The sequence below is a fragment of the Neovison vison genome, chromosome 2 (genome assembly GCF_020171115.1).
Source record: "Neovison vison isolate M4711 chromosome 2, ASM_NN_V1, whole genome shotgun sequence".
Taxonomy (NCBI): Eukaryota; Metazoa; Chordata; class Mammalia; order Carnivora; family Mustelidae; genus Neogale; species Neogale vison.
Window position 1 is genome coordinate 237,822,926 of NC_058092.1, and position 16,728 is coordinate 237,839,653.

General features: G+C 54.7%; 1 protein-coding gene and 1 long non-coding RNA gene across 5 annotated transcripts in view; both read right to left on the reverse strand.

Moving 5' to 3' along the window:
- Positions 1–16,728, reverse strand: part of C2H10orf143 (chromosome 2 C10orf143 homolog) — an 85,356-nt gene that overhangs the window by 39,934 nt on the left and 28,694 nt on the right. The gene's annotated exons all lie outside the window — the stretch shown is intronic.
- LOC122901222 lies at positions 5,840–16,526 on the reverse strand. The gene is made up of 3 exons (XR_006383380.1): positions 14,852–16,526; positions 14,052–14,183; positions 5,840–6,386 (listed from the first exon to the last, which is right to left on the reverse strand). It is a non-coding gene; the product is annotated as an uncharacterized LOC122901222 (long non-coding RNA).

Consider the following 16,728-nt stretch of genomic DNA (forward strand, 5'->3'; position numbering starts at 1 on the left):
TGATTGTCTTGCTAATGGCTTTAGCCGAGACTACCTGGCCTCACGAGGTTTGTTTGTAATAAATGTAAACTTGTTATAGAAGCTTGTGGTCACCTGACTATGTATGATGTATTACTCTTTCTATTCTGGTCTGCCTTATAAAGGCTTGTAAGAGGTGGAATAAATTTGGCACTGCCGGACATCCTCTTCAGTGTCCCTCCTGCCCCCATCTCTTTGTCTTTTAACTTTTTTTCATCATCCTCTTAGCCTTCACGGTTACCCTGGTCGATTCGTCGAGCTGGCCGTGACACAGCGGGTTGCAGAGGGGAAACCGAGGCACAGGGTCAGGGCTGGGGGAAGCAGAGCAGCCCCAGGCAGGCACCCACCCCAGCGGTCCACCAGACAGCATGTCAGGCAGTGGGTTTGAGGGCTGCCTCGTCTGGCAAAGTATACGGTGCAAATTCCTCCCAAAACTGGAAATACTATCCACGTAGAACCAGGGAGCTAGCTGCCCCTTCACAAAGGTCCCGTTTTCTCACCACCTCAGTGACTGAGAATTGGGGATGCCAATTCTCAGAACGGTGGGCGGCATCTATGGGAGCTTACTGAAAGGCCAACTTCAGGGACCCTCCCAGACCAAGTGTCTGCATGTTAACAAGATCCCCCAGCCCTGGGCCCCACCCACGGGCAGCCTGAGGAGCATGGGTCTGCACGGGCAGGCACTGGGGTCTGAGAAGCCCCCTTTGGACAGGCTCTGTCCTCATTAGTACAGTGAGGATAGTTACTCCCTCAAAGGGTTTTAGATTGCAGAAACGATCATGCAGCACACCGACCTACAGTGTCACTAAGTACAGAGTGCTTCCTTCCCGCTACATTTTGGGAGGGAAATGCACTATTCCATTGTAAACAGCAGTATTCCGAGAAACGATCTGCTAAAACAGTTATGATCAGAACATCTAACGGAAAAGAGACAGCTAGGACTGAGCTTCAAGTACGGGACCTGTACTAGCGAAACAAGAGCCAAAAGCAGAAAGAACAGGAAGCCTCTAGATACATAAAACGTGTTTATCTGGCAAAATACCCGGTGTCTCTGGGCAGTAGGTCCCAGTCCCGGAAAGCTGCTCATCCTGCAACTAATCAGTAAATTCAGCCGCAGTCCAACTGCCGTCTTAAGTGGCTTTTATTTCTGAAATCTGATGAGGTGATTCTGAGGTGGATGTGGATGAGAAAGCGAGAAAAGCCGGGAGCCGGGAGCGCCCTGACGGACAGCAGGAGCCGCAGAAGTCGGCCGTCCGCGCGAGGACACGTACGCGCCTGGGCCTGGCTTCGCACTTTCTGCGTGCGCTGTGTTTTAGTGAAAAAGCTACATGCACGCATGCGTCCCCGTCACACACACACACACAGACGTGCACACACGCACATGCACGAACACACATGCACACACGCACACAGAGCTCCGGCCACCAGATGAGAAAGCCAGATTAAAGAATGGAAGAGAAAGCACTTTTCTCATAATTTTACTCTTTTTTTTTTTAAAGGTCATAACTAAATGTGATTAAGTTTGCATTTGTGTAACCATCATCACATAAGTGCATTTAGATGTCAGGGTAGAAATGGAATTTACAGTCAGTGGAGAAAATGTGGTTAGAGTAACTGCTAGTATCTGGGAAGAAATAGAGTTAGATGTATCACCCTTTGCCCCTCAAAACTGTTTAGCCAGAGCCAGGTTTTAGATGTTAAGAATGAAATAAGAATCATGCAAATTTGTAGATGCATAATTACGTATCAATTCATTTGCGGTACAGAATTTGGGAGAAAGGAAGGCTTTTCCTGAGTGATTCTCAACCTAGAAACCAGAGAAAAAGAGGCTGACAGACAGGGCAGGAAAGTCCTATGTGCGGCTAAGGGGACCATAAGCATCCTGAGAAGAAAGTGAAAAATCATAAAGTGGAAAAAATATTTGTAACAGAAAAACAGGCTTATTAGCCTTAATATATAAAGAAGTCTTAAAAATAATTAAGAAAAAGATAAAGGCCCCAAAAGAAAAATGGGCGAAGATGGAAGTTTATGAAAGATACGCACATGGCCAATAAACGTATCAGAAACGCAAACACCAGATGAACGGAACAAAGTCAGCAGCAAAGATCAGAGGGGCAAGGATCAAAAGAGAACTTCTGCCAAAACACAATAATCGAATCTGATCAAATTTTCCAATCAACTACCAATTCACAGGAAATGCAGAGGTCAGAGACGTAGGTAAAACACAATAGAGACATGATTAGCAAAATCTTAACACAAACTCTATGAAGAAATGAGCTTTTTGAAAATACAGTCCAAGCTCTGTCTCAATCTGTAGAGACAGAGCTCATCAGCCCGTCGGATATATACACCTTATTTGGATCCTAATTCAGACAAGTCATAAAAAACAAAACAAAATCAATCACATATGAAATTAGTAAGACATGGAGACATTTAACCAGAGACTAGAGATTTCTTAGTAGAAAAAATTATTGTAAATGTTGTTTGAGGAGTAACAATCACATCCTGGTGGTGGCTTTTTAAACGTCTCTGGGAGGGTCACATGGAAGTAATTCCAGGTGAACTGACATTACGTCTGGGACCTGCGTCCAGTGCACGGAGTGGGTGGGCGGCCAGAGCTGGCCACAGGTGAACGGCACTTGAAGGAGTCCCTTGTACTGTTTCTTCTGCCAGCTTTGGGTGTGTTCATAATGTTCCAAGTTTAGAAAAGGAAGAGAGTAGGCTCTACCTAGCACTGGTGAAAGGGAAGGGATGTAGGCTCTTGGAACAAACTTTGAGAGGGCAGAAAACCAGAACGGACCCCCTGTCCCACCGATTCAACTTGTAGATGTTCTCTTATGAAAATAGTTGGAAAACTTTATAAAAAGGTGTAAGAATGGTTACCCAGCAATTTCTGTAACAGCGAGTAGATGAATGAGCAGTGCACGGATGAAGGACTGAGAAGGACCCACACACATCCCGGAGGGACTAGACAGAGGCCCTGGGGCACTTCCGCTCAAGGGGACAATGTGCAGCCACTCAAGGAGAGGACCCCGTCCACACTCACGGACATGAAGACGCGCATGATGTCAACATCAAAAGCACAGGTCTCTGGGAGGTTACGTTGACGGGGAAAGTTTTACAGCGTCACGCATGCTACCATCAGGGTGGGACTGGGGAACTTCGTGTTCATTTTTCATTTTCATTGATGTATCTAGTTTTAAATTTTTTTGGTACTAAGTATGGATTTGAGGCCTAATTTTAAATGTTTAAGAAAAAAAACTTGTACGTGAACTATATATTAAAAGGAGGCAAAACATTTTTTTTTTAAAGATTTTATTTATTTATCAGAGAGACAGAGGGAGAGCGAGCGAGCACAGGCAGACAGAGAGGCAGGCAGAGGCAGAGGGGGAAGCAGGCTCCCTGCTGAGCAAGGAGCCCGATGTGGGACTCGATCCCAGGACCCTGGGACCATGACCTGAGCCGAAGGCAGCTGCTTAACCAACTGAGCCACCCAGGCGTCCCAAGGAGGCAAAACATTTTGAACGATGTTAATGTCTCTTCCTTAACCACTTAACCGCGTTTTTGGGTTTCCTGAAACGAGAGTTTTACAATTTGTCGGTTTCGAAGCCGCCAGACACTCCCTTTGTGAAACGACAGGAGGAACGTGCTGAGGCTCTCGTCCCTGCACCAGACACGAGCAGTGCTGGAGGCGGGTTCAAGGACAAACCGAAAATCTAGCTACTGGCCCTGCACAGACAAATCGCTAGTCGGCTTCCTCAGCTGACAAGGGCGGCTCTTTCCCTTCTCTTCTGACAACGAAACACAGATGGGGCGCCTGGGTGGCTCGGTCGGTGGAGCATCTGCCCTCAGCTCGGGTCGTGTTCCCGGGGTCCTGGGATCGAGCCCCGCGTGGGGCTCCCCGCGTTGGCCACTCTCACTCTCACTCCCTTTCTCAAATCTTTTTTCAAAAACGAGAACACAGATGAAGCACTTTAAGGCATGAGCCCTTCTGTGGGCCTCGCGGGTGGGGTGTGCAGGTCTGACCTGTTCGCCGACGTGCTCGGGTCCCGCGGGGCCGGCAGGGGTGGCTGCCGTGGGAGGCGTGTGGCCGCCCCGGGCACTCTTCCAGCGAATCCCAGCAGGACACGCGGGCCTCGAGTCCGGCGCGCTGGGCATCCTGGCCTGGCCTTCACCCCGGGAGACGGAGAAGACATCCCCGCGCTTCCCTTCCGACTTCATAAACAACCGCTTCTGGCAAGACGGCAGACTTGGTGTCGGCGCCGTCAGCGCGGTGGGCGGCGCGCTCTGGGAGGGGGTCCCCACCACTTCCCTAGGCCACGTTTCCCTGCAGCGAGCGGCCCCCGGCCACAGCACGGCAGTCCACACCGGCCCCCAGCCACCCCCGTGCCCGTGGCGCCTGCCTCCCCGGCTCCGCGTCCCCCTGTTCTCCAGGGAACAAGCATTGCTCTCCTAACCCTGGACACAGCCAGACGGGGCGTCACCTGCGCACGGCTCTCCCTTGCGGCCTCCAAGGGCAGCGCCCGAGGACGCTGACTGGGCGGGACAGGCCCAGAGCCGAGGGGGAGGCCGCAGGCCGGGGCAGGGGAGGCCGGGCTGGGGTGGGCCCTGGGATGGGGACCCCACGGCCGTCTGGCCTGTGACCTGGCCTGAGTGGACGAGACGCGCGGAGGAGACACCGAGGCCATGCGTCACACGCGCTCGCTGACACGGTGTCCGTGGCGAGCGTCCCTCCCCACCCGGGAACCGGAGGGATTCCTGAGGAAACTGCCGGTCCGGCCTCACCCCCACCTTTGTCCCTGCTGCTGCGGCTCTAACTTCCGTGTCCTTTTGGTCTCCGGAGAAGTCTGCTTTGGGGTTTGAGGGGCTGCACGGTGGAGCTCCGCGGCAGTCCCCGAGCGGTCACGGAGGTCGTCTGTGCACGCCTGTGTCTCAGGCTCCCCGCAAGGCCTGTGCGCCATCACCCCCTTGTGCAGATGGGGGGGGACAAGAGCCCCGCACCCCGTGTGCCCGACTCTCCACGGGTGCCTTCCAGCCGGCAGGAAGATGCACGGGGCTTATTCTCTACAGAAAAGCTTTTCATTCCCTAAGTAGCCGGGGCGACGTGTGTGCTGCGGCCCTCCCCACAGTGACCGAGTCTGGGAGTGGCCGCCCGCTCTCCCCGTGAGGCCAGGGCAGAGGCACGCTGTGAACCTCAGAACTCCGGAACACCCGCTGTTTCTCGGAGAACGAAGACGTGTCTCCTTTTGAAGAGAGGGGCCCGTGACAGCTGTCGCACGGCACCCATTCAGGGCCACGAATCCCAGCCGCGCCGCTCTGGGCCTCGGCTGTGCTGGCGGGGACGGCCGGCTTGGCTCAGCAGACCGTGCCCTGACCCGCGGCCAAGTGCCCACAGACCGCCCAAGACGCTGGGGGCGGAAAAGTCTCCTCTGTCTCCTGCAACACGGCAGTGTGCCCTGCGGTTCCGGATGACCCACAGCGGCTGGCAGTGCACCGGCTTCCTCCCCACACCGGTCTTCTCCGGCCCTTCCGCGCCACGGGAAACCCCTCCACGACCACACGCCGTGGCCGTGCGTGGACTGGCTCTTCAGACACCAGTGCAGGGGGGTGGCCGCTGGCGGAGAACATGGCCCTGGGGATGACGCAAGGACAAACGGGGCGTGCGGGGGCTCTGGGAGGGTAAAGGGCCTCGGAGCACTCCCATGACCCATTGGTTTCCGGGCGACCTTGCCTGTAGGTACCAGGACATCTCAGGAAGCCTTCAGACCCGGGGAGAAGGACGCCAGTCTCCACAGTCAGACAATGCACAGAAAACCCAAGAGAAATGAGAAATTTCCATTTTAATATAAAAGAGGCTCTGTGTCTGATAACTTCATTTGGGGAATTACAGAGAACAGACTGGATACCCGCATTTACTGAAATTTAGTGTAAGATTATAGAGCATTTTAAATATAAAAATAAGTCTTTTAATTACAAAAGCAGCAGCCCCAGATCCATCCACAAACGACGGGGAAGCGCGAAAGCAGGGCCACATCTGGATACCGTTCCAGAAGCCGCACGGTCCTCAAACCTCACAGGAAATTTGACACTGACATTTTTTTAAAAACTTTTAAACGATGCAAACGATTTCCTCGTCAAGAAAGAGACGTCTGAAAGGTGCGGCAGGGGACGTCGGGCTGAAGACTCCTCTGAGGCGACAGGGTCCTCCTGACGCGCGCGCGGCAGGCGGCAGGACCTCCCGACCGGGGCACGCGGGCTGCGGTGGGACGGGTGGGCACCCAGTCCATGCTGAGGGCGACCCTCGTTGGCACACAGACAGAACCCTCCAGCGTGCAGTCCTACTGGCTCTCGGTGTGGTTAAGATGTCCCTACAATGATACAAACACACGGTGGGAACGGATTCGCCGCGGCGGTCACCCCCGCGCAGAGCTGCGCCTACCACGACAGGCCGTCACTTGTGAAGAACGTTTTATTTCCGAGGTAAATACACGTTTACAGACTATGCGTAACGTATAATAAAGAAGGTATTTAAAGCACTTCCTACAGGGCTCGTTACATAGGAAGTTCTCAATAAACGTTATTTTTCTTCTCCCCTATAGTGCTATGAGGGGGAAAAAAGAGTGAAAATAAAATTAATATATTCATAAAGTAGAATTTTTAAAAATTATGTTGTCTAAATATCGAGTAGGGATCCAACACAAAGGCACTGTGGCGGGACCAGCTCTGGACGCGCCCCGGGTTCGTAACAGTCCAGGGCCCCCGCCCACCTCGCCTCACACCCCTCCTTCACCCGCAGGAGGAAACGGGAGGACCCGACGGCCCGGGCCAGACAGGCGGCCATGCACTGAGCCCCTGTCAAATGACCGGTCCTGTCCAGCATCTAGGAGGCTTTGTCCCACTTGGGCACGATCCCAGCAGAGAGCAGCGTGAATCCGTGGCCCAGCGGCAGGAGCGGGCAGGGGTCCCGCTCTGTAAGACCGCGTCATGATGCCAGCGGGCTCCCCGGGCTGGCGGAGGCCCGGAAGGGTGGGGGGGCCGGAAAGCCTGCTCCATGACCGTGTCCACTTCCGAGAAGGCGGTGCTGCTCTGAGCCACGGGCACCCAGCCCGAGAGACCTGGCACTGGCGAACAGTCAGGGAGGTGGGACCCAGGCTTGTGAGCTCCTGTGTCACAGACATGGCTCACCCAGTGGCTCGGAATGGGGTGGTTTGGAGGCCGCTGATTCTACCTGAGGGGGCGGGTCTGGAAGGCTTTACACAGGAGAGGTCCTTGAGTGGACCAAAAAGACACACTGGAATCCTACAAGGTGGGAGAGAGCCTCCCAGGCAATGAGAACAAGAGGTCAGAATGTCCTAGAACCAGAGAAGCCATCGGGGATGACGGAAGCCACGTTCACGGCACACACAGGCAGGGACGGGATCTATTTGGAAGGTCAGGCTGCACCCAGGTTGTGAAGACAGGAGCTGAATTTCTCAACAGGCCTGTGTTCCCAGCACAGGAAGACTGGCTGGTCGGGAGGGGCTGCCCAAGGCCGTCGCCGTCTTCGTCACTGCTGCCAACAGCACCACAGGCGCATGGCTCGGAAACCAAACTTTCTTTTCAAGAAGGTCTTCACTGAGACGTCTCCATCTAGCCCCATCCCCAGCCTCCCCGTGCAATGGGGTCTTGCTGGAGGCAGAACGGACCAGACGGTAACAGTTACAGACAGAGCCACGTCAGCATCAACACTGAGCCCCAGGACCTCAAGCACAGAAGAACCTGCAGAAACTGCTCCTTAAAGCCGGTCGCCCAGCCTGTCAGGCTCCCGCGTCTGTCTGGTCACTCTTCTCAGCGTCCTCCAGTCTGTCACCGTCCATCTCGCAGTGCAGAGCCACAGTGACACCACAAACAGGAGCCTGTCTGTCCCTGGCCGAGTGGTCGGGCACGCAGTCCCCGGACCTTGCAGTGCCCCGTGGCGCACGCCAGCCCCCTGGGGCGCGTGTGATGGCGGGGTCTGACACAGCTGACTGCTGTGTCCGACTCCACAGGAGCAAGGAGGAGAGTCGTGCCCGGAGGCCGGCGCTCGCTGACGATGCCGGAGCCCGAGCAGGCCTGAAACGTCATCTTGTAAGAAACCGTGGGAACATGTCACTTTTGATAAAATACACTTCCAACAATTTTCCACCAAAGAAAGATGGGTTTTGAAGACAACTTTTATTTGTTTCTAATACTGGGACCAAAGGGGCCTCAGGCCCAAAGGGGTCCGCATCTGGACACGGCACAGGGAGTGTCAAAGCACAGATCCTCTCGGAGGCAGAGCAGGGGAAGCCTCCGGGCCTACGACGATCCTCCGGAGGGCGGACAGCTGACTTCCCATCAGAAACACAGAAGTCAGGAGGCAGTGAGAAGTCGTAGGCACAGTGATGAACTACGGTCCATGCAGAGTTCTGGATGCAGCCAAACTAGCCTCCAGAGACAAAGGTGTTCCTAGGACAGCCCCAGGTACAGAGGACAGGCTATGGCGAGCAGACCTGCCTGCAACAACTACTGAACGGAATCCTGCAGGTCCAGGAACCCAAAGCCAGACCTTCACATTTTTCTGAAAGTGTGAACTGGCCTTTCAACACGGCTCACCCTCTCCTCCGGGCAGAACAGATCTTACCCTTCGAGAAGCTTTTGTTCTGTTCTTCTCGTCATCTAAAGACTTGCTGCTCCCCACCTCCAGAAGAAATCACGTGACTGTGCCTTGTCTCCGAATTTCCACCGAGTAAGACTTCATCTCTCTCTCCCTCCATCCGAGCCACCGTCCCCATGCACCCACCAGCCTACGGCCTCATGCTGTAGAGGGCCCCCCACTCCAGCCCGTTTCAGCTGTACCTCTCCACGGGGTAAAGAATCTGCGGAACCAATGGGATGTGTCCACCCCGACCGCTGTTCCCCGTCCAGCCTCTTCTCCAGGTACGTTCCCCTGAGGACAGGCCACTCTGTGGCCCTACTCCAAAGGCTCGCTGTCTGTTGGAGGGAGGCTATGTGAGGTGGGAGTGAGGAGTCTGGACGTGTCCCTTGAATGTGCTCAAGGCCCCGTGTCATGCAGGACAGAGCCCAGAAGCAGGGAGAGGCGTGCCCAGCAGCCAGCTTTTCCACATCCCACAGGTCCTGGGACGGGATTCTGAGAAATTCAGGGTTCTGTATCGGAACCTGGCCTTCCGCCTTGTCACGAAGGCCTCGGTGTCAGCAAGCACGTGAAGCAGTTGAGGAGAGCAGGGCCTACATCAACACAAAGGACACCTGATTCTTGAGATGACTTTTTTTTTTTTTTTTTGCCTCCATTCCAGATTTTTCCATTGCTCGGAGGCTCTGGAACTTGCTGTAGCCTCATCTGTGTAGGACCCTTCTGGGGCGTGGGAATGGACAACAGGAACAGCTCAACAATCGGCAGTGCTCAGCAGCTTCCAGTGAGCAGCTCGGAACAACACTGAGCAAACTTTATCATCTCCTCCCACAGATCACCCTCAAAGCACCAAGGTCAGTAACTGCTCCATTTGGGGCGGGGGGGTGGGGAGGGCAAGTGGTAGGACTGAAGCGGGGAGGTGGAGGCGGCCAGGTGGCATCCCGTAACCTGGCCCATGCTTCCAAGGTGGAGTCGGGTGCTCGCGCTGGGGAAGGAGATCTAGGGCTGAATCCGGGCTAAGGCTCGTGCTGAGCGCAGGTCCCCCAGCCCGAGCGGGCGACTCACAACACGCACATCCCAGATGTATGAGGATGGGGAGCATCACGGAGGAGGACTGTTGAGCTGGGGACAAACAGGTCCTTCTGAAACCGGGAACGTGGAGGAATGTGCATTCTGGAAAAGCCTCGAGTTTACAACAAAAAACCACACGAGCCGCACGCCCAGCTTCCGAGGGCTCCGGACGCACGAGGGCCGAGTCTCCGGACTGCAGCGAGCAGCCGCTCTCACCAGAACGGTCTCAGCGCGAGCCCGTGCGTCCGGGCTCTGGAGCTCGGAGAGGCCGCCGCCGCCGCCTCCAGCAGGCGCCCCTGTGAAGAGCCCGAGCACTTTCATGAACCCACTCACCCGGGGCTGCTACTGGCTTCTGAATTTTAAGATTTTTCGTTTTACCCCTTTTGACCCCTCTCCCCCTCGACCTCGGGCAGCCAACACGCCGCTCAGTCTCTACACACTGCTTTTTCTTCTCCTCAGACTGCACGCGTGCAGGGATCGCAAGTGGGAGTCTTCTTCGGACTTCTCTCCCTCAGCACAAAGCCCCTGAGGTTCACCCACGGTGTTGCAAACGGCAGGTCGCCATCCTTTACTATGGCTGAGGACACTCCGCTGTGCGCACACGCGGCTTCTCTACCCGCTCTCGCGCCCTGTGTTCGAACGTTCGTCTTCCATCCAACAGGCGGGAGGACTCTGTGTCCCGGCACCGTCCCTGCAGCTCCTCTTGGGTTTTCTGGGTAGGTAATTACAGCAGCTGGAAATGACAGTTTATTTTCTCCTGTCCAATTCCTACACTATTGCTTCTTTTCGGTTGTCTTTATGCGCCAAAAGTCAGAGCATCATCCCTCCCCGGGCAGTCAGGCACCGCGCCCACGAGCGGACTCAGCGCGCCGCACAGGAGTGAGACGGCCAGCGAACCTGTGCTCCCCAATGTCAACACAAATGCTTCCACGAAGGCGGACAAGCCCCAAAACTCCCCAGGATAAACACTTCTGTTTCTGCTTTGCTGAGTTTTTATTCTGGGTGGAATTGGGGGTAACTAGATGCCGTTTCTGCATGGACGTAGATGATCATTTGGGTTTTTCCTCCTTTGATCCAGTAGTCACTTTCTAACGTGAAGTCACCCACCTGTTACTTCACATAGGATTTCTGCTGACCTATAAAGCCACCTGCGATGGTAGCTTTTGGGTTGTCTTTCACAACTCATCTCAATCTCATTATTACTGGTCCGTTCCTGTTCTCTTCTGGAGTCAATCTGGGCGGCCGCATTCCCTGGGTGGGGGCGGGGGGGCTCCCACTCTGGTCATCCTAGCCTTGTGCTTGGTACAGCCGGGCCCCATGTTCACATGCGCACTGTCCCCTTTGAGCGCGTCAAAGACGTCATGCCAAGGTTTCCCCAACAAGAGGTCCGGGGTCAAAGCACCACCCGCCCCGAACAAGCCCCCAGCAGCTCCACAGAACCTCATCATCCTTCCCCTTCACCGTGACGATGTGTGCAGACTCCACACCCAACACTTCAGGAGAACGAAACAGCTACAGACAAAAACGCAACACAGCCTCACGGAGCACCGCGTAGCTGGTGGGGAGCGCACGTGAGAGAAACGCCTGAAGCGCCCTGCATCCCCCGAGGCCGCCCGCCTTAGGAGAAAGCAGCTCATCGTCCTCAACTTGGGGTGTCTCATTCTCAGCAACATCTTTTACTCCTTTAGTTTGTGTCAACGTTTTACATGTTCACACCGGCTCTCAACAGCATCATAACACACGCGGTCTTCTGGAATTCCCTTAATTCATCCGTTTTTACTGTGTATACTTCATTGAATTAATACACCCAAACTGATCTATCCACTGTCCTACTGGACAGATGGGTTGTTTCCGGCTTTTTGCGAGCAAGCAATTCCACTTAGTCTACGTTCTGTACACATTTCTTCGAGCATCTGTTAAGATTCACAGGAAGCAATCTTCTAGGTCACCCGGAACAGCCACCGCCACTCTGAGCAGGTACCTGCTCTGCAAGTCACCGGGCCCCGAACGAAGTAGGTCTCGAACGAGGTGAGCGGACCCTTTCGCTCCACATTCTTGCCCGCACGTCCATCGTCAGCTTCCAATGAGCAGCCCGGCACACTGTTCATACTCCGTCTCCTACGGATCATCTTTAAAGGGCTCGGGTTTAGCAAGCAGTTCCTTTTAGATCAGGGGAAGGGATATGTGGGTAGGACTCAAGTGGGGGGACGTGGACTAAGGCTAGAGGACAGAGGATGTCCCATATCCTTCTCCACACTGGAGCTTTGTTCCTATTTTTTTCTTGCTAATTTGATGCTTTAAGTTGATACCCTTAATTACTAGCAAGCCTTAATGTCCGTTTACATTTACTGGTTACTTTGGTTCCCTCTTCTCTGAACTGCCATTTTGCAGACTTTGTCCATGTATCTGCTACACTCCATGTGTATGTCACAAATGTCTTCCCTGCCTTATGGGATCTTCTAAAACTGTAATGAGGAACTTCGATATGCAATGTGTCTTATGTACGTAGTCAACTGTATCCATTTTTTTCCCGTGTGGCTTTATTAGATTTTGTACTTTGCACATTTAGGGTCTTTAACCTTCCACCCACCTCCCAAGACTGACATGTGTGAGGGAGACATCGAGTCTTTTTCCCCATAAGATGGCCAAAAACCCCGGCACAGTAGAGGACCCTGTCCTTCCCAAATGACCTGCTATACCTTCTCTGCAATGCATATACCCAAGTTTAAAGCCCACAGACTTACGCCATTGGTCTACTGCCCTACCCCGGGCCAAGAGCACACTGTCGGAATTCTCGCAACTTCGTCATGTGTCTTGACCTCGGACGGTGACCTCTATCACCTTGTTCATCCGTTCTTCCGCTTCTCAACTGGCTGCCTACACGTCTTTCTTCAATTCTGGGAAATTCTCAGCTACTATCTTTTTAAAAGCCGTAAGTCTTTTCATTATCCTTTTCTTTTCTGTCTCTAAATTCATTCCTTCTGGACTTCCTGACAGAAATTCCATTCTTAGGGACGCCTGGGTGGCTCAGTGGGTTAAAGCCTCTGCCTTTGGCTCAGGTCATGATCTCAAGATCCTGGGATCGAGCCCCACGTCAGTCTCTCTGCCCAGCGGGGAGCCTGCTTCCCCCTCTCTCTCTGTCTGCCTCTCTGCCTACTTGTGATCTCTCGCTGTCAAATAAATAAATAAAATATTTTTTAAAAATTTAAAAATTTTTAAAAAAAAAGAACTTCCAGTCTTTCCTCTGACTCCCAATTACAATTTCATATTTTCCAATTCATGCTGTTTTGGATGACTTCCCTGGACAAACCTAGTTCAGCAATTCTGTCCTTAACTCTGCCTCACTTCAATGATCGTATCATTCACTTTGATTTTATCATTCACTTTTAGAAGGGCTTTTTTTGGGGGGGAGGGGTTGACCTTCCAATTCTTTTTTCACACTATCCTCTCATCATAGCTCTGTTTCTTCTATCTTAAATCTTATTATTTTTGAGAGAGAGAGAATCAGCTCTGAATCCTGCGTGCCCTGGAGGAGGGGCCAAAGGAGACGGAGAGAGATTATGTCAAGCAGATCCTCGTTGAGTGCAGAGCCCAGCACGGGACTCGATCTCACGACCTGAGTTGAAACCAAGTGTTATAGTGTCAGTCGCTTAACCCGCTGCGTCACCCAGTGCCCCTGACTCTATTTCTTATTTGTTTTTGAAATTCAAAATAATTATCTTTATAGTGAACTTCATACAGTGAAGGTCTTTCAGAACGCATTTCAGAATCTTGGAGGTTTATATTCTGTTTGTTGTCCTTCCAGATGGGACCCCGGCCCCGCAGTGGCATATCTGTTTATGTCGTTATATTGTTCTGATGGGACATCCTCTGTGCAGACGGCCTCAGCTCTGAATCCTGCGTGCCCTGGACGGTGGAGGTGTCCCCAAAGGATGATTCTGCATCTGCCACTGTCCAAGGCCTTAAAGGACTTCAAGAGCCTGTATCTATTTTTATGTTCATGCTTTCTTTTTGGTTCTTGTAGCACTGGGACAGAACAAACATGGCGCCCACACCCGTGTATGGCCTGGTATTTTAATTTCTAATCCCCTTAAGGTACAAGCAGTTCTCCCAGGCTCAGAACTTTTTGCAAGGGTCCAGATTCTGGCTCCCATGCCTCCACGGGTCAAAGTCACATCTGCCTCCGGGCATTAAGAGTTCCCGCCCCCTTGCCCTCGGCCCCCTCCCCGCCCCATGCCAGGAGCAGCCCCAACAAAGGAGGACCTCACTACGGCCACCAGGATGTGTGTGCACGCACAGACCGCCCGTGTACCTGGCAGCGCCGTCCACCCACAGAAGGCAGCACGCACGTGGGTGCAGCCGAGCGGCTCCGAGCGAGTCTACGTGATGTTTTCCTTAAAGTGCTTCTGACCCACGGCACCATCTCCTCGCAGTTTCACTCACTCTATTTAGAGAGAACGAAGCACTCATTTCATTTTTCTAGTCATCTCAAGGCTCTGTGTTCCTTCAGAGCCTGGAAATGAAATCCATAACACAGTTTTAAAAAAAAAGGAAAAACCACACTATGTTCCTGGTTCCTGCACTCTAAAGACATTCACCGTCAGAAGCTAAATCCGGGGGCACCTGGGTGGCTCAGTGGGTTAAAGCCTCTGCCTTCGGCTCAGGTCATGATCCCGGGGTCGTGGGATCGAGCCCCGTGTCGGGCTCTCTGCTCAGCGGGGAGCCTGCTTTCCCCTCTCTCTCTGCTGCCTCTCTGCCTGCTTGAAGACAGTGTACACAAGTCAATCCAAATGCCTCTGTTCTGGGATTCGCCTTTGGCTGTCCTGACACAGCCAGGCCCTTCTCCTGGCCAGAGCATTCCTCTGGTCGGAGTCATCCAGCACTGAGCCTTGGCCAAGGAGCTGTCCCTGCATCTGGGCGAGGCGACCGTGAAGACCGTGAAGCTGCGGGTGAGAGCCGCTCGCTGCGCCCAGTGCGGGACAGGGAAGCCGTGAGCACGCGGCCTGGCCAGGAGGCGCAGAGAGCACCGCGAGCCTGCCCGCAACCACGGGGGCCCCGACTCCTTATCTCTCAAGGGACAGAGCTGAACAAACTCAAGGATCCTTGACAAACCTGGGCCAAACGGACAGGCGTGTTCTGATTCTCACAGACGCGGTGACGTTTCCCTTGGTTCCATCTGGTGGCATTTTCTCCTCTCAGGCTAAGAAGAAAGAACTGACAAGGACGAGCTTCTGCAGAAACGGGACACAAGGGACAAACGCGCTGCACCTCGGCCTTCTCTCCTGTGTCAAGACGTCACATTTTCATCCCCTCCTCGGCCGCGGACTGACGCCTGGGCCGTGGGGCGCGAGCACGGCAGCATCTGCCACGGGGCGCAGGCCGGGGATGACGGCGGCATCCGCCGCGGGGCGCAGCCTGGGGACAACGGCGGACTGTGCGCGCCAGCTCCTGGGCCGCTCCTGCCTCAGGGCTTTGCCGACAGGTGTCGTGGAGGCAGGAACAATCACGGATAAGACAGAGAGGCAAACACAGCAAGTATTTTAAAGGTCACCCATTTAGAGATGAAAAGTGCGAAGAAAACAAGTGTATCCATTCAGAATCAGAATGTTCCCCCATGGGCTGGCCCGGATGGCCCTGTGGGGACGCCAGGCAGCGGGCACGGCCCAAAGCCCGGACGCCCCGGCCTGGATTTCTGCTCCCGCCTCTCCCCGCAGCGGTCAGACAGTGCGAACCGGCGCCAACAAGCGAGCAGCATAGAGGCGGTGAGACGGCCCCTCCGCACCTGCCCCCGTCCCCCAGGCTCGTGAACGGGCTGCTACCCTGCGTCGGCTTGTTGCGGGGCGGGGTGTGTGTGTGTGTGTGTGTGTGGCAGGGTGTGTGTGTGTGTGGTGTATAAAACCAAACACCTGCTTCGCGTGCTGGCCTCCGAGTGGCAGTTCGCTAGCAGCCCAGGTCCTGACATGCAGGTCGCCCCGATAACAGCGAACCGCCAGAGCGCGACACAGAAGGGCCTGACTCTCTCCCAGGCTAACGCCAGGCGGCTCCGAGCTGGGCCAGGGGCTGTCCGCCCTCCCGAACGCCGAGCACGCCGGCCTCAACCTGGAGACCCAGAGGCCCGTGCTTCGAACAGCAATCTTTCTCTTTTTTTCCCCCCAGGTGGACTTGTCCTCTTTAGATAATTAAACCCAAAAGGGTCTAGTCAGAGAGGGACCTAGGGACTCGCACAGGGAGTTTAACTGGCTTCAAGCACACTAAGGGAGGAAGAGCAGAAAAGCCCCGTGGGGGAGGGCGAGGCAACCAGACATTCCCTCCCCAGACACCCTCAGCCTCCCCCAGGGGCAGGTCGGGGGGGGAGGACCTAGGGAGGAAGTGGCATGGCCCAGGGCCAGGAGCCCAGGCCACTCACAGAGCTGGGACCACGGGGACAAGTCTGCAGGAGCTGGCACCCTGGAGGGAGGGGCAGAGGGAGAGATGCTCCCGCTCCCGGCCGGCCTGTCCCCTTACCCCCACGTCCAGGTCAGAAACCAGAAGCCGAGGAGTCCCCACAACGCAGAGCAGAGCAGAGGCAGGGAAGGTTGCTGAGGAGGAACAGGCAGTTGCGAGGGCTCCTGTGCCGGGAGCTTTGATGTCAGAGACCAGACACTCCTGAAGACGGTGGCAGGAACCCAGCATCTCCACCTCAGCAAAGGAGGGAAATCTGTCCTTCCTGGAGTTTTCTGCCTTACTACCCGCTCAGCCCACCGGAGCTTCGCTCGGTTGCTTGGAGAGCTTGCGAAGCCCTGCCAGGTTTCACTTAATGGGTCAGAATCCGCAGAGGATGGCGTGGTCTCCACCCTCCCCGCGGCTGCCGCGGACCCCGTGCCGGGCCGGCCGAGCCAACCCGAGCAAGGAAGCGGGGGGCAGGGCTGGGCCCAGAGGAGCGAGCACCTGTGAGGGATGGGGGTCCACGGCGGCCGGCGGCCCTGCTTCTGGGCTCGGGGCCCCCATGG